Raw genomic sequence first — 24,987 nt, forward strand, 5'->3', positions numbered from 1 at the left:
ATGACTACCTCCAACCTCATAATGAGGCCCATTGTCTTTAAACAGATATTTTTAGAAGATGAAGAATCCCTACTGATGAGATAAACAAATAAAAAGGTATAAAATGATATATATATATATATATGAAATAAAAGTTCCCCTGTTGTATCACCATCATATATAGTCGCACATTTAACTAACCGTATGCTGTTTCCTCCAGCCGTTGGTATACATGGTATAGGGAAGAGAATTGTCTTCTTATATTTTCATAAAATGATGATCGACAATATCTGATAATTAGAATATACAAAAGGATAAATAAAGTTCTTGGATATGCATCAGTCCCATTGTGAAATCAGTGACAGCCACTCAGTTACACTCCCTGCAGAGAGATAAAGCAATATACATATGAGTTATATAGACATTGTTTCTCATATGGTTTAAACTATTTTGTATGACTGTTTGTCCCATGTATGCTAGTCCAGCACACTCTAGTCAATTCACATTAGCTATAGAGCATAATCGCTACAATAAGGTGTGTGTGGCAAAAAACTGAGGCAGAGAGATTTAATTATTAAAGAAACACTTCTAATTCACTGTCAGATTCCCAAAGTTGTGCTTCTCAGTGGGCATATATACTGTGCTTCTTTTTTTTCTCAGGTTTATTTCTCGATCACCCCCTCTGATAGATGCTTTCACATGTCGATGACAAGGAAGCTTATGTCTTTCTTGCTGGACATCCAGTGATATTCATTCCAATGTTTGGCCAATGGACATCTCATATCTGTATTGGTCAAAGATTTAAAATGCTACCCGATTCATGTTCTAAATTCGCTAATCATACTGCCTACATAATATCTATTGCAAACATATATGATGATGTAAACAGCAAATTTAAACTGCTTATTACCTGTATGAACAGTGAAATATACATCATAGTCCGGCAGTGCTACTAATTCTACACAATCCTTCCCTCAGAGCAACCTTCTTCCGCCCTAGCTGAATCCAGCTTCCTCACCTTCCCAGCACACTCCGTTTCCACCCAACACTATCTGTCCCTCACTTAGTTTAATCAATCATTGTAACAGTGGTGGCTGCAATAACTCCCAATTTGAAACAAGACTAAACCACAAATCAGGGGTCATCCGCGGGGCAGAGATCAGGAATCACGAGGCATTGTTGAATGATTTCATTTCTGTTACTTAGTGATGCTTCACCCACTCCCACTTGCATCCTGCCCATCGTCCAGGAGATATTCTGCTGGCCAGCACCCATAGTCCTTTATTTCAGCCATACAGTGTGAATGGACACTCGTTATCCTCACAATACCAGACTCTGTACTTCCAGAAATTCCTCATTGCCATAGGCATTCAGGATTCCCAGATTCGTTCTTCAACAGTCTTGGCCAACTATTATGTTGCACATCATTCTCTGATTGATATCAATTGGTTGTTCAGGTAATCTGGCAACTCTTCATATGTCCTGTTCCACTCCAGGTTCCTTCCTGCTACGAATACTCCATCCATCAGTGTCTGAAAAGCACTTTGGGTAAACTGACTGAGGATGTCTATTACATGTAGCTCGCTGATACGCGCCTCACTATCTGTAAGCTCAGCCCAAATATGAGCCTGGTGGCCTTTTCAAGTCAGTCAACTAAACCCTCTAAATGTGCACCTTTGTATATACCCCAGATTGCAAGTGCAGTATTAGCCAAACACCACATTTTATCCAGTACTTCCCGTTTTTGTTGTTCTTCAAACCACTCCTCTTGCTGTTGGGACAACTAGATTCCAGACCTCTTTGTGCAAATATGGAAATGGGTAGTCACCTGGAAAGCAGACAAAGGAACAGTACACAAAACCGTGGCTACAGTTGCCTTTAACACTATACATCTATAGCCAGACCTATCCAGATTCAACAGTGTTGTACCACAACCATTGATTACACACTAGACTATATTTCATAAACACCCCTTGTCCATTTCTGGGGACTGTACATGCTGAATCATAGTGTGTGTTCAATTGCCGAAATTGTCTGGAAATTAGCAGTGGGCATCCATAGAATTCAGCACACTTTCACTGACCTTGTACTATTCTTCCCATCCACTATCGTTTGTAAATAACACTCCAAATGTATGGGGTGTTCCTTCCCTTTAACTACTACAGCACTAAGGTCCTCAATTCACAATAACCTGGCACCACCACCTTGTACATAGGCATGTGCAAGTTTTCCAAGTCTGGAGCTACACTTCCATTATTACCAAATTCTCTTCAGGCTGTCACGACTCTGGTTCCTGTCCACCTGTTTATAACAATAGATGAGCTTAGAAATCATTCTTAGTCTAGTAATAAGATTGTGGGACAGTAATATATTAATTACTTATTTTATATATTTTTTGAGCATTTGTTAGGTGCACATACAACAGCATGGTGTTTCCAAGTGCCACCAGGCAAATGGGGCAGGAGCAGGGGAGAAATAACAGTGGCAAAAAATGTAAAATATACAATTGTGGACCTACTAGGCCTTGTGGCATTCAGAGGTGCAAGTGCAGTGAAAGGAGTACAGGAGTTAGGGAATGGAGGGTGGGAGGGGACAAGGCATGGACAGTTGCTAGTGGGAGCCCTGGAGGTAAGTGCCAAGGGAAGCCAAGAGGAGGAGCCACTGGAAAAGTGCTAGGGCAGAGGAATCCCCTGGATGGGATACATAGCCAACAGGCATGGGGTACATGAGGGCAGTAAAAAGAGGGGGGAGGGTGCTGATGTCGACTGGAAAGAGGGCCTGGTAACCTGAGAGGTTCATGTAGCCGCACACCACCAGTCTCAGTGGCAGCGTATTTGTTAGAAGGGAAGGTAAAGGGAGAAAGAAGAAGAGAAAAGCAGAGTTTTGAGTAGTTTCCATAACTTAAGGGGGTCCGGCTCAAGTCTGAGACGGCAGGGAGGCTGTTCCAAAGGGAGGCACCAACCGAAGAGAGAGACCTGCCGTGCACTCCCTGCTTGGAGAAGCATTTGACAAGCAGAGTGTTGGAGTTAGCGGAGCAGAAGGCATTGGAAGGGAAGTATTTAGGGAGGAAAAGTTGGAGATAGCGGGGTCCCAGGCCCAGAAAGCCTTGTGGATAATGCAGAGGGTTTTGAATGTGATCCTTGCAGCCACCAGGAGCCAGTACAGAGGTTTTAGGGCTGGAGAGATATGGTCCCTGGGCTTGATGCCAATGATAAGTTTTGCAGCACTATTCTGGATTAGTTGAAGGGGGCGTTGGGATGAAAGGGGGAGATTGCGGAAGAGGCTGTTGCATTAGTGAAGCCTAAAGAAGTCATGAAAGGATGAAAGGAAGGATGCCTCTGAGGAGGTGACGCTGGAAGTGGGCCTTCTTGACAAGGTCCAAGATGTGAGGAGTGAAGGAGAGAGCAGAGTCGAAGATAATCCCAAGGTTTTTGGCCTCTCAGGATGGTGACCGTAGAGGATCCAAGGAGGGCGGCCAGAGGGTAGAAGGGAAACAGTGTGCAGGCATCCCAATGTGAAGGATCTCCATCTTACTGGCATTAAGACAGAGATCGTTAGCCGCACGCCATGCCTGGATGGCGGTCAGACAATCGGGGATAACAGAGGAGGGAGAGGAGATACAAGAGGGAATTCTGAAGGATATCTGTGTGTCATCAGTATAACACTGGAAATGAGGAGAGAAGGAGAAGATCAGTTGAGCAAGAGGGGCAAGATACATAAAGAAGAGCCACGGCAATAGGATAGAGCCCTCCGGTACGGCGCAGGAGGAGAGTGAGGTGGAGGAGGAGAAAGGGCCCATTTGCAACTAGGAAGGGAGGTTAGTGAGGAAAGAGGTCATCCATTCAGTGCCTGGTCTGTGATGCCGAGGGTATCACAGAGCCCTTTTATGAGGATGGAATGGTTGACCATATCAAAGGATGAGGAGATATTGAGGAGAATAAGAACAGCAGGATAGTTAGAGTCAAGATTTGCGAGCATGTCTTCACAGGTGTTCAGGAAAGCAGTTACCATGTCTCTGGATGCCCAGATTCCAGACGGATGGTCATGGAGGTAACCAACAAGTTCAGTATGAAGGATAAATTGGGGGAGGGCCAACTTCTCCAAGGGTATACCCAGGAAGGGGGTGGAGGAGATAGGGCAATGGTTAGCCAGGCAGGAGGGGACAGCAGATGGCTTTTTTAGGAGAGGGTGCACAAGGGAGTGCTTGAGGAATAGAGGGAAAGAGCCACTGGCAAAGGAGTGGTTACAGAGGTCGGCAAGAGTTGGGGCAACAGAGGATATGTTGTCCTTAATGGTTCTAGAAGAGAAGGGGAGCACCTGTTTAAATGAGACCTTCATAGAGCAGACACATTTAGATATCTCATCAGGTGCTATTGGCAGGAGGAAGGAGAGTGTTGGGGGTGTAGAGGGTGGTGGAGTGTGAGGACAGGATGTCCTGAGTTTTAGTGGTGCAAAGAGCCTGAGAAGGATGGAGAGAGGTTGAGACTGAAATATGTTAAGGCTCTGGATACAATACAGTCAGCCTTTTGGTAAAAGTAGTAGGCATGTTAGTAGTTGTACTTGTTTCTCAAGGTTAGGCTGGGCTCTTCCAATTCAGAGTTCAAGATTTTCAAATAATCATCATCACTCATCCAATTCAATAAGGCCTCACAGGGAGATGGTACTAACCCCACAGGACATCCAGATGGTTGTGGTATAAATCCCAACCAAAGGTCCACCCCACATTCCCAGGCTCCATTCAGATGCCAGGTTCCCCCTTTCCAATTCACTATACACCATTTCTTATTCCATGGCCAGACCATTACATTAGCTGATGTCACAATATTAGTCAGGTTTTTCATAGCTAAAATAGTTTGCACAATAGAGTCATATTTTCCTATAACTACATCGGTGTAAGCCTGCACAGATAGATCAACACAGCAATAGGAACTGATGTGTGGAACTAGATGGCCTCCTCAATTCTACTCCCCCTGGAACATCTTTTCAGGTGGCCAGGGAAAGGCCATAGCTCTTGGATCCCGACCCTGGGGGTGGAGATGCGAGGGAGGATCACCTGGATGGAGGCACCTTGGGGAGTGGGGAGAGGATGTCATAGGTGAGACATGGTATCCCCCTTTCCCCTGTGAGAATAAACCCTACCCTCCCGCTGCTTTCATAGATTACACCCAGTCATTTCCTCTTTCTTACACACAACCATTTCTCTTTAAAACTGGGACGAGGTGACTAGGAGGTATGTACAGTCTCATTCATTCGCACCACTTTGGTATTGAGACGAGGAAGAGAACTGCAGATGAAAACCATTGCAAGAGTCAGGCATGTCCAGTGAATAGGATTAATTATGGTCAGGATAATTGAAACTAAGGACTTGCGCCTGCAACCAGTTAACTGGCTACAGGTGCATACAAGGTGAGACCGCTAGCAGAGAGAGAGAGAAACCTGCCTGCAGTAACCTGCCTGGGAGAAAAGCAGTTGACGCTGGAGCAGGCTGGAGAGGGGCCGGCGGGAAGGACGCTGGGTGCTGCAAAAGGGAAAAAGTGATGCCAGGGACCAGGTGAGCCATGAGAGTTTGAGACACCTTTAGCCTCCTTTGACTTGTGCCCACAGCTGGAGCTGTGGGGCACTGAAGGCTCCCAAGCATTCCAGGCCGCAGGTAGTATCCGAGAGGGAAGAACGGAGCTACCTACAGAAAGCAACAAGGTTCAAAGAAGGTGAGCACTGCTCGCCATGCTCCCGAAAAGTGTACGCGGAACGAAAGGGAAGCCAGAAAAAAGAGAGAGGATGCGAAGAGGAGCATTTTTGAACTACATGAAAATGCAAGTGATGAGCACTAAAAAGCAAATGATTAATATTTATGAACAAAGTAAAAAGCAAGTGAGGAGCACTTATGAATACTGTGAAAGCAAGGTGGTGAAAAGAGTGAACACCACAGAGTGAGTTGTGTGGAAAACACATTGTGGCAAAGCCAAGAAAACTGCCAAGGAGAATAAGAAGTGATTGTAAACCCATGACACAGATGCATGGAGCCGAAACCTGGGTTAGTAACAAACCCAAAGAATACAGAAGGATAACAGAGTGCAAAAGGTTATCGGTTGCGTGACCTGCAATGGGTGGACTGTGTGGTCCGGCAACTGCACCTAGACCGAGTGAACCCTACTTCGAAAGAGCCAAGGAAAGTACAGATAAAGAAATTGTCTCTTATAACAGAGTGGTTGAAAGTAATGTTAAAGCGACCAATCAATATGAACTATTGAAAAGCCTGAAGGATTATAAAGTTGAACTGGAACTGTTTTTGAAAGCTAAGAGATTTGAACTGATTGTATGTTTAGAAGCTGGTTGAAGCTGGAAAAGCTGACTTTTTTGGGAAGGGAACCCTGAGATTTGTGAACTGTGTTGATCTTTTTGGAGAAGGAGAACCTAAAACCTTTTGGAGCTATTTTGAGCCTGGGGAAGTAGAAGCTGGAAAGTAAGCCAGGAACTGGAAGAAGCTCTGAACTTTATTTTGAACACTATTTCTTTTGTTGCTGACATCCCTACACATTGTTTAACTTTAGTTGTGAGAGCAAGTATAGGTTTTGGACACATACAGACTTTTAAGATGAATTTACTTTGCTTCTGTACATAGGGAAATCCGTCCTTAGCATAGAGCAAGTTAGGCCTTACTCTATCCTGACAAATAAGAAAATAATAATTTTATTCAGAACATCACATCTGTTGTCTGTTATTTGCTGCATGATGCCTTCACACTACATACACTGTGGGGGCTATCACCCATTTTCAGTGACTCACATGCATCCAGATTGGGTGCCCCTGAACCTTTACAGCCAGTAGAGATGAGCAGTAAGAGGTACGGCCCCTTCCATCTGGAGGCTAAACCTGCCTTTCTTTGGTGAACCTTTATCAAGACACTGTCACCAGGCTTTAAGGGATGACCTCGAAAGTCTGGTTCTCAGGGCAGTGCAGCTTGAACCTAATTGGGAACGAGACTGACATTAATATCTTGACATTTCCCAACAATCAATCATCCGACAATTGGAAATGATCTGGTACAGTTTTCACTGGTGGTGATACAGGCAAACTCATTGGTCTTCCATAAATAATTTCATAAGAACTCAATCCAGTTTTTCTTATATGGGGTATTTCTCATACTAAGTGAAACCAGTGGGATTGCTTCTGGTCACTTCATCGCTGTTTCCTGACTCAGTTTGACCAATTTATTCTTCAAAACTACATTTTGTCTCTATACTGCCCCTGCTGACTGGGGGTGATGAGTGGCAGTGCAAATTATGTTGAAACGTCATTGTGTATAGCAGTTTCTTAATGATGTAATCGGCAAAATGAGCTCCCTGATCACTGCAAATACATACAGGTACTCTGAACCTGGGCACATTATTCTGCAGACACATTACACATCTTTGGCAGTATTCTTGGGCCGTAGTGGTATATTCTGTTGCAAACCGTGAATGTCCCACTAGCATTGTCAATCCATCCGTACCAGCATGTGCCTACTCATGGTACATTCTGATGAGGTGTGACACTAGTATTATTGGAGCCACTAGTCAACCCTGCTCATCTCACCACCAAGAGTCTTCATGCAACCCGCAACCCTTTCCTATCCAATTATCTTTCCTGTTAGATGGCACATTCTCTTGCATAAGCGCAAAGTCTTCTCATGTTGTGTACCTCCCGCACTGTTTGGACTGGTAAAATATACAAATCACTGTACTCTAATGTGGCATCCAATTTCACAGTTTGATCAGCAAAATCATTCCCACAGCTAATAGGATCATCCAGCACGAGTTAGGAGGCACGCTTAGCAATAGTAATCTGCTCAGGCAACATTATGGCATCCAAAAGGGACAGTAAATACTGACTGCTTTTATGTGTGTACCGGTTGAAGTCATGAAGCCTCTCTCCTTCTAGAGTTGACCAAAGTTGTGGGATATGCCAATTACATATCATAAATTGGTGTAGACATTAACGGAATTCTGAGCTGCCAATCGGCAGGCCCATGTGAGGGCCAATAATTCTGCCAGCTGAGCTGATATCACCTGGGGCCGTTTGCCACAATCCATCACCTCCCCGGTTGAACACTCATCCTGCGTACCCTGCACCACCTGCTCACTCAGACATCTGAAACACGAGCCGTTCATGAAATACTCAAAATCTGGGTCATGCATTGGTACATCAGAGAGGTTTGTACAGGGAATCACCAAACAGTCGGTTGCTGACACACAGTCATGTGGGGTAGAGTCTTGTGGCTCTCTCTCCTGTGGGGTGTGCAACAAGGATGCTGGATTCAGAACTGAGCATCTAGTCAAAGTAATGTTGGAAGAATTCATTAAAAGCATCTCACATTTATTAGCTCTCGATAACAGACATGTGATGAGTCCTTTTCTTTAATAATAATGACACCACAGCGTGTTGAACTGCCATCTCTAAAGGTGAACCCAATATGATATTCTCACTTTGTACCACCACCAGAGCAGCAGCAGTCAAAGATCGTAGACATGGCAGCATCCTCACTGCAACTCGGTCTAACTCTTTACTGTAATAGGCTATGGGTCTATGATGGATCCCATGCTTCTGAGTAAGGACAGCCAGAGCAAATCCATTCCTCTCGTGACAGTACAAGGTAAATCCTTTCTTATAATATGGTAGCAGGGGCTTCAGCAAATAGTTGTTTAACTTTAGAAAAGGCCCCCTCTGCTTCTGGCAACCACTGTAATGGATCTACAGCTACAGTGTTCAATTGGATATACAACTGGAGTGGTTTAACTATTTCTGCAAATCCTGTGATCCATTGCCAGCAGTAACTGATTGCCCCTAAGAAAGCTCACATTTGAGTTATAGTCTGGGGCTTTAGTATGTGATAAACAGTCTTTTACCCAGAAGCAGATATCAGCCACCATCCCTTCATAAGGTCATATCCCAGGTGGTGTACCCTGAGAGCACATAACTGTAGCTTCTTCTTTCCTGCCGTCTGCCCTTTCTCTGCTAATGCTGTGAACAATACCTTTGTGCCTTCTTTACAGGCCTCATATAGCAAGTCAATTAGCAAGTCATCAAAGTATTGTATCAAGATTCCACTGGCAATGTTAGGTCATCCAAATCTTTCTTTAGGTGTTATGAAAAGAGGGTTTGGGACTCTGTATACCACTGGGGCAAAGGGCTCCACGTGTATTGGACCCCCTGTGTGAAAATGCTAAACAGATATTGACTATCCTTATGTATAGGAATCATCCAGTGTAAAATGCGTGACCACTGGTCAGTTAAAAGACAAAATGATAGCCAGGTTTGGCACTGCGGGAATGTGCGGTATCACCATGGCATTGATAGCTTGTAAGTCTTGGACAAAATGATAAACCTCCTTCCCTGGCTTCTTGACAGGAAAAATAGGAGTATTTCATGGACCACTGGTCGAGACAATAATTCCCTGACTCAGCAATGATTCAATGACTCGGGTGATATCTGCCTCTGCTTCAGGCGTAAAGGGGTATTGGGGTGTGCAGGACAACCTCTTAAACAGATCTACCTTTATCTTCACTGGTTCAGCAGTGTGCATATATCCCACCTCATTATCATGGGTGGCTCACAACATTCTAGTATAGAATTAATCAACTCACGTATGGCTTCCGACCATTGCTCATCTTTCTTAACTGCTATTCCTCTGGTTCCTTCTCTTAATGTAGCCGACACTGCTACAACATTATTTGAGCACACACTCAAAAACACTCCCGCCCCCCCGGTGCAATAGATAGTGCACCTCATTTTGCACAACAAATCTCTTCTCAAAAAATGTACAGGTGTTGTGGGACTTTAAAGAAAGGCACGCTTATCTGTAATGGGCCCTAAATTGACAGTAAGGAGATTCAACACCTGGTGCACTACAATATTATTTGATATGCCTACTGCTCTAACTGTCTTTCCTAATATAGGCAAATGCAGAAAGATATTGATTCACAAAGAGGTTCTATTTGCCCCTGTGTCCACCAAAAACTGCACCAGTGTCCCTTGCACCAGGGATAGTACATAAGGACCTTCCGAGTTGACTGAGATCATTAGGGCCTTCCCCTCCTGGTTGCCAAAACCATTCAAATCCCCTGCCGCCCCTAATGTGTGCCCAGGGATGAAAGTTTTAGTGTTTGTATTTAGAAAATCAGGAATAGCTCCAATTGGAACTGTCTGCATTTGGACCTGCCCTCCTTGCTGTGGCATCTAGGCATTATTAGGGACAGTGCTGCCTTTGTAGTCTAAATGGACACACCTTTCTCCAATGGCCCTCCGGCTTACAATAATTGCAAATCAAAGAGTTATCTGCCATGGCTCTAAGAGCCTGCTGTTTAATTCCAATTTCCCTGCACTTGCTGACCCTGTGATCCCCACACTTGCTGTGGATCAAACTGTCCCGTTGCCGTGGTTCCTGTGCCTGTCCCATGCATCCCCGCTGCTGGGGTTTGTATACCTGAGGACACACCAGACCTCTGCCCCTGCCTCTACCACTTTGTCAACCCATCCTTTGGAAATGATTTCATGGATATTGTGCCGTTCCATGCAGTTGTCCCTGCACCAGTCCCTGAAGACTCTGCATCTGCAATGTCATGAGTTTGTGTTCAAATGATACCTTATTCTGCTACTGGAAAGTGACACAATGATTTGCCACTGCCACCAGCTCTGGTAATTGCTTGGTCTGCCAGCTTATACACACATCCTTAAAATGGACCTGTACATTCTGAAGGAGGACAGAAGCAAACCTTTCTGCTATGGCCTCCTGGCCTATCTCCTCCAGATGTATATTACCAAAGTGCTTTTTGAACATCACCTTCTATCTATCCAAGCAATCGGTGGGAGATTTGCCCTTATTCTGTTTTACAATTCAATATTATAATAATTACAAAATGTGCCCTTATTCTGTTTTACAACTCAATATTTTTGACCAATCAGTCTTTCTTGGGTGCAACTTTGTAACCGCTGTCACTGTCCTTTCCCTTGCCTGCACCAGGGCATCCCCTATGCCTGAATCTGTGGATGACCAAGTCGCCTGCTCCACTAATTGATGTCTTGTCTCAGGTGGCATCACTAGCCTCATGAGTTGATTCATATCAGGACATGACGGGTTGTAACATTGCATTTCTGTCTGCAGTTCCTCCACAAATCATTGGGGCACTTCCCTTATATTGGGGAATTCCTTTGCCAATGTCCTAAGATCCCCCAGTGTCCAGGGTACATGGACAGTAACTAAACCCTGATGTTGTTCTCCGTCCTCGTGACTAGATGGCACTTGCCTAAGGGCAAATTGCAAAGGGTGTGAATCTCTTCCATATATCAGACCTCCCCACATCATATGGCGGGGGCATATGAGGGAGGTAACCCCGTCGATGTCTGTTCCCCAGTGGACCCCAGCCTGCTCTGGCGTTCTGTGGGCAGAGGGCACCAAAGAATAAATCTCCACCAAGGGTGCCTACTGCTTTGCCTCCTCTGGTCTTGGTCTTGTAAATGGTCTCATACTAGTGAAAAAGGAAAGTATATCTTCTGGTGTCTCACTATCCTGAACTTCTTGATCCTCCTCTCCCTTGTCTTTATCCATCGCCTCCTCCTGAATTTTTTGGGGGCACATCTGAGACCCTTTCTTCCTCTTCTGCCTCTCAGAAACGTTATTTGTCCTCTCGGTCGATCATTAATCTCCATCAGCTCTCTAATTTTCCCGTCAACCCTCCTGGCTATTGCCTCTTCCAACCATGTTGCAAATGCTCCCCATTGTACATCTAGTATATTAGTCCCTTCCACATTCAAAGCCATTCTAAGGGCTCCCAATTCATTCAAGTTAAATGTCCCGACAATCGTAAATTGAGTCCATCTCTTACGTCGAGCCAATGAGTGCCATGAGTCCAAATAATCACGAACCAAACTGCAACACTGCCTAAACATATAATGGGTGAGGGTGTGAAAACAAAATCAAAATATCGAGGCTCAATACCCCAAAAGGAAATACACCGAACACAGGTTACAAAGGAACATACAAAGATCTTTTTATTTTATACTGAACAGTTTTCCAAGAAAATTAGCAGATAGCTATCGGCCCTCAGTACAACACAGCAAACTCCAGCGTGCTTCTGTGTGCTTAGTGAGAGACGCTGTGCATTAGAATTTGTTGCTCTTTTGTACAATCTGCGAACATGATGTCCAACCCTACTTCGGGTTAATATTCCTCTAATACATAACTGATCTAGGGTTCATGCCGAGTTCATACCACTATATGCATAGGGATTGCCTTTAATACATTCGCCAACAAACCTACATGGTAACAGTGTATTTTAGGATTTCTCATAAAGGTCTTCTCAAACATTAATACAATGTAGTTAAACAAGTGTTCTTAGTTCAGTATTTGGATACATTGTTCTTAACATATGCACGTGGATTAGTTTCATTGCATGAGTAATCCTTTACACACAGGTCAGTGAAGGACAAGGTCTCAGTTCACGACCCCAACAAGTGGCCTGCAGGCAAGTTACATATTAATTACACACAGAGGTCAAGACAGCCATGTTGTATTTAGGAATGACATCGTCCACCATTTTAACTTACAGGGTGACTTTACAGAGAGAACCTAAAATGGCGGATTGACCTAAAATGGCGGCTTACATTGATTCTAAGGTCAGGACCTTGCAACACGGATTCCATTTCAAGTGTCTTATAAGCAGCTTGACTTTGGCCAATATACATATATGTGTTGCAATAGAAGGTACAATATAATTTCCCGTTTGACAAACCCTCATTTTGGCCTATGCCAAGTGCTAAACTACTTCGGATCTCCTTGCAAATAAGTCCATGCATCATCGTCCATGCACCCTGAATCGCTGTCAGAAATATCTATTGCCATCAGATCATTCGCTAAAATTTCCTTTAACACTTATTCCTTGGAGGTTTTATCCAGGGCATACACTTTATGTCCTATCGCACCTATCGCTTGTGTGCAACATTTCCCTAGCATCGAACATATACTAGGTAGACACTGGATACAACAACAAAGGAACAACAGAAGTCCCAAAATGATCAGTAAGACCGAAAGTACCTTCCAACCCCAAGATCGCAAGAAGTCCCAGATCCAAGCGCTAAGATCCCAGTTTCCCTCGGGAACATGCACTTCTGAACTAAGGACGTGCAGATTCTGTATTGCCTTGAAGATAGTTGGGGAGGAATCTGGTACGAAAACACAGCAAGCGGATCCCACTAATTTACACACTCCACCAAGTTCAGCCAGAATGACATCTAATGCCATCCGGTTCTGAAGCGCTACTAGTCTTATCGCTTTCTGTTCTAATGTCATATTATAGAGTATGTCCGTGGTCCAGTTGATGGTTCTCTCCAGTACTCTCCCTAGTCTTCTGATATCTTCGGAATTCGATATCTGTCCCCAAAATGGCACAAATGATTTTGCTACATCTCCCAAGACCTGTGCTGTAGTGTCACCATTCTCGTCCCGCCATGGACGAGCCTTTGAAACCTCTACTGTACTATCTATAAATACCACAGGTAACAGGATCCCTAAATAACAGGTTCCCTGCCAATCCCTGGGCAACCATGGAAATGCTACATTACCGCAAATAAAGTAGACAGGCTCGCCGACATACAAAGGTCTGTCTTCCCCAGTCAAATTTGCAACGTTGGCACAACCTCTAAAATCTCCCATTGACTGAGTACCATTCCTCTGTATGCAAAAAGGAACTGAATCGGGGCTATGGTTAACAGTGTAAGAAGGAGGCATGGCATCCTTATTGCCTATCGGAGCCATCTTGAAGGAAATCAAAGATTGGAAAGGACGAGACAGTCTATCAGAAGACCTAATAGAAGCAACGTTAAGCTTACTTCTATTTGCGAAAAGCAAGCATCCCAGGGGAGTCAGAACACGTTTCTCAAAGCTATTCAAATTAGTGCCTTCAAATTTCCCCGAGATGCTATCGTTACAACGGACAAAGAACAGTGCTCTAAGGGAAACATAATAAGCAGTTCTCAAAGGTAACAGGTGAATATACCAACCTAGCCCCTTATCCCCGTGTTGCGGTAAATGTGAGCAGACCCAACAGTTGGACTTATTAAAAATGGCATGCGTGGCATTCATGATAAGTAGCAGAGTATTATTGTGACACCTTTGTCTATGCTGGAAGTCCCTAGGGGACAGAGTATGCAAATGTACAAAGGGAGTAGGAACAGTAGGTACATTTTCAGTCAGTAACAAGGACTCTAAAGGATGAGTTTCCTCGAGGTACCATAAGCCTAAGACAGTGACTATTATAAAACCAAATATTATTATAAAAACACAGCAATACGTTTTTGGGGCCCAAGTACTTTGTCCATTACCCTGGTTGGTCACACAATCATTTACACAATCATTTACAAGTCCCATACGGGCAGTAGCGGTGGCAGGTATTGTAGTCTTCAAATGGAAACCCCCAATGTTCGTTGCTGGTGACCTCCCGGCCGCGCAACTTCTTAGTCTTCCACAACCCTAGCCGACAGAATCCCCTTTTCTCAAAGTTGGGCAAAAACAAGCCCTCAATGATCCTTTCCTTCTCTGAATGCACAGCCGAACCGTGCCGTAAGTCTATTTTCTTGGACGCAGATTGTACCATGCTTTTCCCGGTACTGATTGATCCGGAAACAACGTGTCGTCACTTCCCGTTGGAAGCAACATATCAGAAACAAGTGAAGATCCTGAATTTGAAACAGCAGTTTCCGGAAGCAAAACTTTTGGAGAGTGCAGAGACAAAATGGCAGGTTTCCCAAGCCTCGCAGGCTCAGAAAGATTCTCTGATACACTCTCAACACTATCTACTGCTTTGGGATCATTGGTTGCAGCGTTAGCGAAGGGTTTTGTTTCTTCTGTATCGTGTGGCACTCCTGCACCGCCGTCTGTGTGACCAACAGGACCTAGAATGGGCCCCGCCAGAGAGGGGCAAGGCAGGAAGAGTGCTCAAATGCCTTGATGAGCACCCAGCTCCCAGGCCGTATGCTGTGGCCCGGGCCCTCGTATCACGCAGGTAAAGCCTCTCGCACCTGGTGATAAATCAAATACAGGTTTTTAGTCAACTGGCTGCAATAATCTGAAAGTAATACATTTTCAACATTTCTCAAAGATCTACATTTAGGAAAGTTCCATATATCGGCCGGTCTCCCCATTACCACCTCAAATGGAAAGAGCCCAGTCTTAGTTTGAGGGGTTGTACGCATGGCTAATAACACGATCGGTAAGGCGTCCGGCCATTTTAATTTAGTGCCGGCACACGTCTTAGCGAGCTTATTCTTGATGATACCATTGTGTCTTTTTACTAGTCTGGCGCTCTGAGCGTGTCTGGCCGAGTGGAACCGTTTGTCGATCTGTAATGCCACACATATCTGCAGAATTACAGCAGCGACAAAATGTGGACCATTGTCCGACCAGATGACTCTTGGTAGCCCGAACTGCGGGAAGTATTCTTTTAACATGGTTTTTGCAGTAGTCATGGCTGTAGCATCTTTGACAGGGAAAGCCTCAACCCATTTACTAAAAGCACAGATGACCACTAATACGTACTTCATATGATTGCACCGTTCCATTTCAATAAAGTCGAAATGGAAGACTTCGAAGGGGACAGAGGGTGGCCCAAAACCTCCCCTTGGAGTTGCTGTCCCCTTTCCCACATTATGTTGTAGGCAAATCATGCAGTCCTGAACATAGCGCTGGGCAATTTTTGAAATTTTTTCATTTGCCCAAACTTTCTCTAACATTTTCGTGACTTTCTGGGCACATATATACGTAGGACCATGGGGTCCATCATCATTACATAAGCGTCAGGGAGTAGCCATTTCCCTTCAACTATGTCCACCCAACACCCGTCATCATCGAGTTTCCCCAAGCCTTCAGCCCACCTCTTGGATTCTTCTAATGTGGCATTGGCTTGGATATCCCGTACAGACCCAACACCCTTGTCCATTGCATCAGCATTTACAGTCTCCCTTGAAACATACATCTCCGTAAAGAGATCGGTAGCAGTTTCTCTAGCTATCTGATCAGCGAAAGCATTCCCTTTTCCTATGTCATCTGTAATCTTTCGATGTGCTGCACATTTTATGACGGCTAACTGAGTAGGGAGCGCAAGCGCTGAGAGCAGTTGTACTATTAGGGAGCCATGTTGGATTTTGGTGCCATGTGAAGTTAAGAACCCTCTCTCTGACCAAACTCTCCCAAAGTTGTGAACCACCGCAAAGGCATACTGACTATCAGTATATATGTTTACTGTAAGCCCTTCGGAAAGTTCACAAGCTCGGGTCAATGCTATAATCAGTTTGATCACTGGTGAGAAATTCGGGATCCACAACCTACAGTAAGAAGCCACACCTATCAAGGCTCTAACTTCCTTCTGTGTATTTGGGACAGACATGCCAGAAATGTGTTTTATTCTTTCAGGTGTCAATCTTCTTCCCTCCTTTGACAGGAGATAGCCTAAATAGGCGACCTCCTGGCAACAATATTGAAACTTTTTAAGCAAAGCTTTGTGACCATGTTTAGCTAGATGAATAAGCAACAACATAGTGCCCTCCTTACAGGCGCTCTCAGAGTCTGCAGCTAAAAGCAAGTCATCAACATACTGATGCAATGTACAAGTAGAGGGCAATTCAAGAGTATCAAGCTGTTCTTTCAAAGCCCTACTGTAGATGCTAGGACTCTCTGTGTAACCTTGAGGTGCACGAGTAAATGTAAAGGAGTGTCCCCCTAAGGTGAACGCGAACAAGTATCTACTATCCTTGTATATAGGAATACTAAAGAAAGCATTCTTCAGGTCCACAACACTAAAGTAAGTAGCTGTAGCTGGAATCATTGTCAATATTGTCTTCACATCAGGCACAATTGGAAATTGCGGAGCAACGACTTTATTAATGGCACGTAAATCAATTATGAAACGGAATGGAATTGCATTATCGCCTTACTTGTACACGGGTAAAATCGGACTATTGCACAAACTTCCTGAAATTTCTTCAATCACCCCGCGATACACAAAATCGGAAGCAATGCATTTCAAAGCTCGCTTGCCCTCAATTGAAATCTTATACTGGGGAATGCGTGGGAGCTCAATTCCATGTTTCAAGACTATCTTAACTAGCTCAATCTGCAAAACACCGACATCATTGTCGTCAACAGCCCATAAGCACTCTGGTAAATCACTGAATTCTGGCGGCAAAGGTCTAGTTAAGAATTGAGAGACAGAAAGTTGCTGTGGTGAAATCGTCATGCGCACTCCATCGGAAGAACAATACATTATTTCATTTAATTCTTTCAATAGATTTAAACTCAGCAAATTCTCTCCACAATTTGAAGTCAAAAGGAATGGACAGTGGTCCGTAAAGGGACCCAAAGAAATAGGTACCGGAGAAGAAACTGGACAAACAACTGGTGTGCCAGAAATCCCTACAGAAACATCAGTTTGCCCTGCCAGTGGAATGTTTGGAACCCGTGAATGATGAATGGAACACTTCTGTGCTCCAGTATCTATCAAAAACTGATGTTTCCTATTTCCTACTACCATTTCAATGTAGGGACCTTTCTGATTGACGGGAATAGGTGCAGGTTCCAAACCCTGCTTCGGGCAATCCTAACAAAACAGAATATCATCAAAAGGAAGCTCTTCAGATAGATATGCAGCAGAAGGATGATCAAATATGTTCCTAGTATCCATACTCGGAGTCTGATTATCCTGTGAAAAAGGTTGCTGAGGATCCTGTGCAAACTGACCTCTACCAGGGCCCCCTACACCCGGGCGATCTCTGGATCGTCTACCCATATTCCCAAATGTGTTATTTGACCTCTGTCGAAGGACGGGGCATTGTGCACGCCAATGACCCTCTTGTCGACAATAGGCACACTGGTTAATGCACACAGGACCAAAGGGCACATTCCCTTGCGGAACATACTGACCACTAATCTGCGAACTACCCCCTCTGGCGCCTCTAACAATTTGCTGTAATAATACTTTAGTCTTTAAATCACCTCTTCATTTTTCAACTCTATCTTTTTCATTGTTGACACGATTCTCGTAGTACTGAGCCATGTGCAGTACTTCTGATTGGGACATCGCCTGCCAAGCGCTCTCTCAGAAGACGTAATTTGTGATTGGATGTCGGGCAGCACTCCACGCACAAATTTGTCCAAAAATAATGTTTTCCCAGGTTCTGTGCCTAAGTCTTGTCCGCTGAAATCCGAGAATACCTGTTCAAACCGATTAAAGAACTCGGTAGTACCGTCAGACTTCCCTTGGACACAGGCCGTAAGTTTGTCCCAAATAATTATTTTCTCAGGAGTTATGGTTTTCAATTTTGCAATAATTCTATCAGGCAAAGTTAGTATCACCTGGGGCGGTCTTTCACTAGCTGGGCTTTCTCCATCAAATCTAGTTTTGTTGCCCATGTATCTCCCAACCCTGGTACGTCGTCTATAGTCCTAACTTGTTTCCATAAATCTACGGGCAGGAGTACAGGAAATAACAAATCAATATCACCTAGGGTGAATATCGAGGACTGCAAGACGAACTCTATTTCTTTATAGAATCATGTCGGATATTTCCTAATATCAGGAATAGATTGTCTAATAGTATTCACTTCCTGTCTTGAGAACGGGACATGAACAAACTGCGATACATAATGTGCAGGAATGTCCACAGCGACTATACCCGCTGCAGCATCGGCCGCAATCTCAACCTTCGGGACAAATGTCGGAGGAACCTCTCTCATAGGCAACTGAGAAGTAGGCAACTCCGAATGCTTACTAAGCAACAGAGCTAAGTCGAGCGCTAAAGCAGTCGAAGAAGTGTCAAGTGATAAAAGCTCTTTTATAAATACTCAATAACTCTGTGGGGCAACTCATTTTTCTCTTTACACAATCATCCTGTAGGTACTCTATCATTACCTGTATCACTTTCCTCTGCATTTCTGGCGTATACTGACTGTATGTGTCATATACCTCAACTGGAGTTATCGACATATCTGAAATCCATCTAAGCGTGTCTTTCGTACAAATTCGTGCTTCCTTAGATATCGATTTTCGACAAAGAAGGAACCGTTTCTGTACATACATACTTTCCCCCTCGTCATCCTCATTCTGTAACCTTTCCAACTCCTTTCTATACTCAAATAACTTCTCGACATGCTCATTAACTTTCTCCACAGTGTCTCTTGAAAACGCTAAAGTGTTTAGATCCCTTAACCCTTGTGGGAGATCTATAATATTTAATTTGCCCCACAATACACATAAATGAATCCCTAAACCTTCAATAAAAACATTTTTCTCAGGAAAGTTATCCATATTAAAAAGTGTGGCAAAAACATTAGCTTGATCATCTCTCTCCATACAATGCTTAGCCCATGCAATCAAATCCCGTTTCTTCTCTGGCGGTACATTATTGCGGGTGACAACCCTTGACCCCGCACCCTGATCACAAGACCACTTGGAAGAGGGGGAGCAGACAAATTCAATGGAGGTACTGTTACTGGTGCAATAGGAAGGGGTGGAGGAATAGGTGGAGGAAGTGGAGGAAGAGGAACATTAGGAGGAGCAGGAACAACAGGAAGAGGCAAAGCAGCAGAGGAATATACAGAGGTGCCGCAGAGGCACCAGGCCGTCGTTCATTTAACAATTTGTCGATGAATTTGTCGGAAACATAAAGGTCTTTAGAAGGATACATTTTCTGAATTCCAAGTGAGAAAGCCCTATCCATATTCTTAGTCGACTCAGAATGTTTATCTTGGTCATATAATAATGCTTTTTCGGCATTCGTCTTATGACGGCGCACATGGTTTTTTCTACTCTTAAGTTGCTGCAACGCTTCTTTTTTCCAATTCTGCAAAACATCAAATGCTGCAGGTCTAGCCTTTTTATTTAATAGAATTGACTCTAAATACTCAATATGAGGGATTTCAAAACTACCATTGGTTGGCCACTGAAGTTCGGAGGCATGTCTGGTTTGTCTGTGCCAAATATTAAACACTATACATCCAATGCCATGCTTACAGTACATAGTACACGCCGGCGACCCCTCCTGTGGTGCTGGATGGCTAAATTCCAAAGATTATCTATAACTGCGGAACAACGCCCTGAAGCAGGTAGACAATTTCCCAGGCATATCAAATTATTGGTGTTACCTCGTCAATAATTGTGTCTGCAGATACAATACGCCAAAATAAAATTATCAAGATATTTAAGAATCGGGTCACGACTCACCTGATCAATCCTAAGGAGGTCCGATCGGATTACAAAGAATCTTACCTAACTAATCTTACCTCGTGTTTGGTGATTTCGGCAAATCTGCCGCCTCGATAAGTGGACCCTCGTCAAGATGCCGTCTCGGACCACAAGCTAATCGTCCAGGGATCGGGTCATGCAGCGCTGCTGAGGTGTTGCCTCTCGTTCAGAAGGGGCCCCTTATTTTGTCACACCGTCCGATCCCGGTCCGATAGCGTGTGTCAACCTTCGACAATCCGGCATCAATCTTGAGGGTACCTATTCTGGCGCCAACTGTGAAAACAAAATCAAAATATCGAGGCTGAGTACCCCAAAAGGAAATACACTGAGCACGGGTTACAAAGGAACATACAAAGATCTTTTTATTTTATACTGAACAGTTTTCCAAGAAAAGTAACAGATAGCTATCGGCCAACAGTACAACACAACGAACTCCAGCGTGGTTCAGTGTGCTTAGTGAGAGACGCTGTACATTAGAATTTGTTGCTCTTTTATACCATCTGCGAACATGATGTCCAACCGTACTTCGGGTTAATATTCCTCTAATACATAACTGATCTAGGGTTCATGCCGAGTTCATACCACTATATGCATAGGGATTGCCTTTAATACATTCGCCAACAAGCCTACATGGTAACAGTGTATTTTAGGATTTCTCATAAAGGTCTTCTCAAACATTAATACAATGTAGTTAAACAAGTGTTCTTAGTTCAGTATTTGGATACATTGTTCTTAACATATGCTCGTGGATTAATTTCATTGCATGAGTAATCCTTTACACACAGGTCAGTGAAGGACAAGGTCTCAGTTCACGACCCCAACAAGTGGCCTGCAGGCAAGTTACATATTAATTACACACAGAGGTCAAGACGGCCATGTTGTATTTCGGAATGACATCATCAACCATTTTAACTCACAGGGTGACTTTACAGAGAGAACCTAAAATGGCGGAATGACCTAAAATGGCGGCTTGCATTGATTCTAAGGTCAGGACCTTGCAACACGGATTCCTTCTCAAGTGGCTTATAAGCAGCTTGGCGTTGGCCAATATACATATATTCGTTGCAATAGGAGGTACGATATAATTTCCCGTTTGACAGGGGAGACTGCTTTGGGGATTCCTCCACCTGTTTCGATTGCCATTTGAGCATTTTCCTTTCCTTATTTAACTTGCCCATATCTCAAGTGCCCCTGCTCCATGTGTTCTTTGACTCCACTCCTTCCTGGTCCTGAGAGGGGAAGGGGCTCAGATTTAACAACCAGAGACACTGCAGAGTGGTCCTAATAGGCCTAAGGACTCTCACAATCTAGAAATACAAAACAAAACAAAAGACTGAGGATTGCTGTTGGGAATGGGCAAGGCAAGACACCATTTATTGCTGGTTTGCAAACCGATAAACGGACAGCACATCACTAACCCACCACCCAAGATAATCTAACCTGCCTCCAATTCACCTTCCGCTTATGTTTTTATGTTTCTGCATGGACTGTCGCCTTACAATACAGGTCACTTCCATTTGACCCTTCTCGCCATTAAAACATAACAATAGTACTCATTGTATATTTCCATAGTCCATCTTCTGTTTCCATCCCATCTCTCATCATCGCGTGATCCTCTAGTTCTGGGTTGGTCACTCTGGTCTGCCAATGTCCGGTGTCCACCTTCTAAGGTGAGGGGCAATTGGAACACTGCCTCCTGATGCAGTTCCGGTAAAGAATAGGGCTCCATTATCTGAACTGCTATGAGACGGTTAAACCTGACAAACGGTGGCCAGATGGCCTTCACACAGTCCCCCTGACAGCTCCTGAATGCGCTGTCTCAGCAGTCCTACAGCACATGCCACTTTGGAGAGCCTTTGGGGCAAGCATAACCACAAGTCAATAAATTATGATTTCTCTATCCAATGTTAGGTAGAATAAAAGAAAAATAAGAAACACTCGGGCATTCAAATATCCTACCCAACTCCTCCTTCAATATCATTGTTTACTCACATTTAAGATCATTCATTATTGGATGCCTTTATGGCATTATCATAACATAGATCCAGTTCCTCCTCTCCAGGGGGTCACCAATGTTCACATAGGTATGGCCAATTTATCTCTAACAAATGGATACAATAAAAAAGAAGAAAAAAACAATATTGAGATCTTGTGGATGGAGAATATAGAGTATGAATTACTAGGTCGAAGAGTGACCATTTATAGAAAGACTTTCAGCCAAGAAAAGTGGTGAGGAATTCAAAGCATATCAAGGATGAAATTTGTGCTGGGCGAGTGCTAAGTAGCAGCCTTGATAATGTCCTTTTAGTTTTTAACTTGTGACAGCTCAGGTCCCAGAGATTGTCTCTTTCTCCACTTCATGGTGTTCTATGATCCACAGACGGAAATTGTGGGTCACCACCAAACCCAACATTGAGTTATCACAAAAAACCTTTTTTATGGAGAAATCAGGAGAAAATGTAGGTGCCATGCCTAAGATAAGGAGCCAAGTAGGTGGGCATGCAGTCCTATTGAGGAACATTGGAAGAATGCCTCAAGACACTGAGGATTTGAAGCACCAACAAAACCCTTCAAGCAAAGGTACTTGAAGACTTCAGGCAAGCTTAGAGGTAGCGCAGGGAGATCTGTAATGATAACAGTTCAGACCTTTCCTCTCTCAGATTGACATCTGTACAGTGCAGTCAATGAAAAGGATGATGCATCAGGATTCTATGATATAGCAATGACGTGCCTGAAGCTAACATCAGCACCCTGAGAAAGACAGCGAGTCGAAAAAGATACCAGACCTGTATTCTGACTCAGAGACACTTAAAAGAAGCTGTTTTATATGACGAGTCACAGGTGCCTAACAGGAAAAGACTGCCATTTTGGGACTTGATGCAAAACTTCCCCAGAAAAAGAGCCAGAAACAAAAGGCAGAATAGAAGAAGCTGAAACATGCAAACCAACTCAAAGGGCCTCATTACGTCTTTGGAGGTAGCCATGCCGCTATTGGCGGCATTGGCTGCCGCCAAAATCTGTCCGGGTTCGGGTTCCCTGAATGGGGAATTACCGGGCCATTCCGAGTTCGGAGGGCCCGGTAATTCCTCCCTTCAGGAACCCGGGCCCGGACCTTCCCCATTTCCATTTGAGCCCCCATAGGGCTCAATAGGAATGTGAGAGGGAGCAAACAATGGGCCGATTACGAGCGGCCCGTTGTTTGCTCCCTCTTTCCCTCACGGGACCCGGTAAAGACGCCTGGTTTGACCAGGCGTTACTTAACGGGTCCCGCGAGGGGAGCTTGTAATGAGGTGGAACGGGTTTAACGGGTCCGCCTCCTTTAGTGGAGCCCGTTAACCCGTTCCGCCTCAGTCGTAATGAGGCCCAAAGAGATTTTTGGCCTCATAAACAAAGAGCAATAGCAGAATGGTAGAAATTCAGGGTCTAAGCACTTTGTGCCTTGTTTATATGCTATGCTGAATTTGCCTGCCCAACCCCTGACTCTGTTACTTGAAAACAGGTGTAAAGCGTGTCTCCATAAGCTAGAAAAATCACACAGAGACTGTGACCCCCATTACCAGTTTGGAGGCAGCCATGGCGCTGTTAGCGCCATGGCTGCCTCCAAACATGTGTCCGAGTTTTCAGAATGGGGATTTACCGGGTCATTCCAACCTTGGAGGACCCGGTAAGCCCCCATTCTGAAAACCATTCCCCATTCCCATTTGAGCCCCCATAGGGCTCAATCGGAATGGGGAAGGAGCTAATAATGGGTCCGTACATTACGTGCCCGTTATTAGCTCCCTGGTCCCTTCGCGGCTCCCGCTAAGGACAGCTGGTTTTACCAGCCGGCCTTAGTGGGACCCGCTAAGGGACCTCAGAATGTGGCAGTAAGGGGTTAATGACACTGGCATCTTACCGGTGCCATTAACCCCTTACCGCTGCACTCATAATGACCCCTATGTTTCATTTGATCACCATCATTTGTTGATTCCATGAGAATATGTCACCTGAAAAATGTCGTCAGGGAGTCAAATTTATTTTCCTGGCCCCTAAAATACACCCCCCAAATATTCTAGGAGGGGTGTAATTTACAAGTATAACCCCCATCCCAGAATATTTGTGGAAAGTGTTTGATTTTACTGAAGGATGCATATTTGGGGAAATGTCGCACTCTGGCAGCATTTTCCTTGACAAGATCTTCACTGGATACTTGTGCATCCTCTGACAAACTGGCCTGCCGCCTGCTGCAAAGGCATTACTGGCACTCTGTGTTCACTAAGAAGAAAGCCCACAATGAAGCTTGTATCTCCACATCATCAAACACCTCTGCCAAATTCATTAAAATCTGCAAGGAGCTGGTCAATCCTGCTGCAGTCTTTACTTCTCCTGTCCCCTCCCAGGCCGGCTTCATGGCTCTGGCTTCTCATTTCATCTCTTAAACCCAGGACATCCTGTCCATCCGCTCGTTCTCTCGTCCTCTTCCCACTTCTCTCTCTGCTACCTCTGGCCCCCCTGCAGCAGCTTCTCTTCCCTCTTTCTCTTCCTTTCCTCTGTTCTCCCCTGATGAGTTCTCTAGACAAGTCCGATCTATAAAAGTCTCATCAAAACAGGTTCTTCCCTGTTCGTCCAAAATCATTAAGGACCATATTGACACCCTTGCTCCTGCCCTGGCCAAATTCTGCAAACACTCCTTTGCCATTGGAGTCCTCCACTACCCCCTGCAGCACTCTCTTGTGCACCCTTTACACAAGAAACCCACAGCT

The sequence above is a fragment of the Ambystoma mexicanum genome, chromosome 5q (assembly GCF_040938575.1).
Source record: "Ambystoma mexicanum isolate Mex_15411 chromosome 5q, UKY_AmexF1_1, whole genome shotgun sequence".
Taxonomy (NCBI): Eukaryota; Metazoa; Chordata; class Amphibia; order Caudata; family Ambystomatidae; genus Ambystoma; species Ambystoma mexicanum.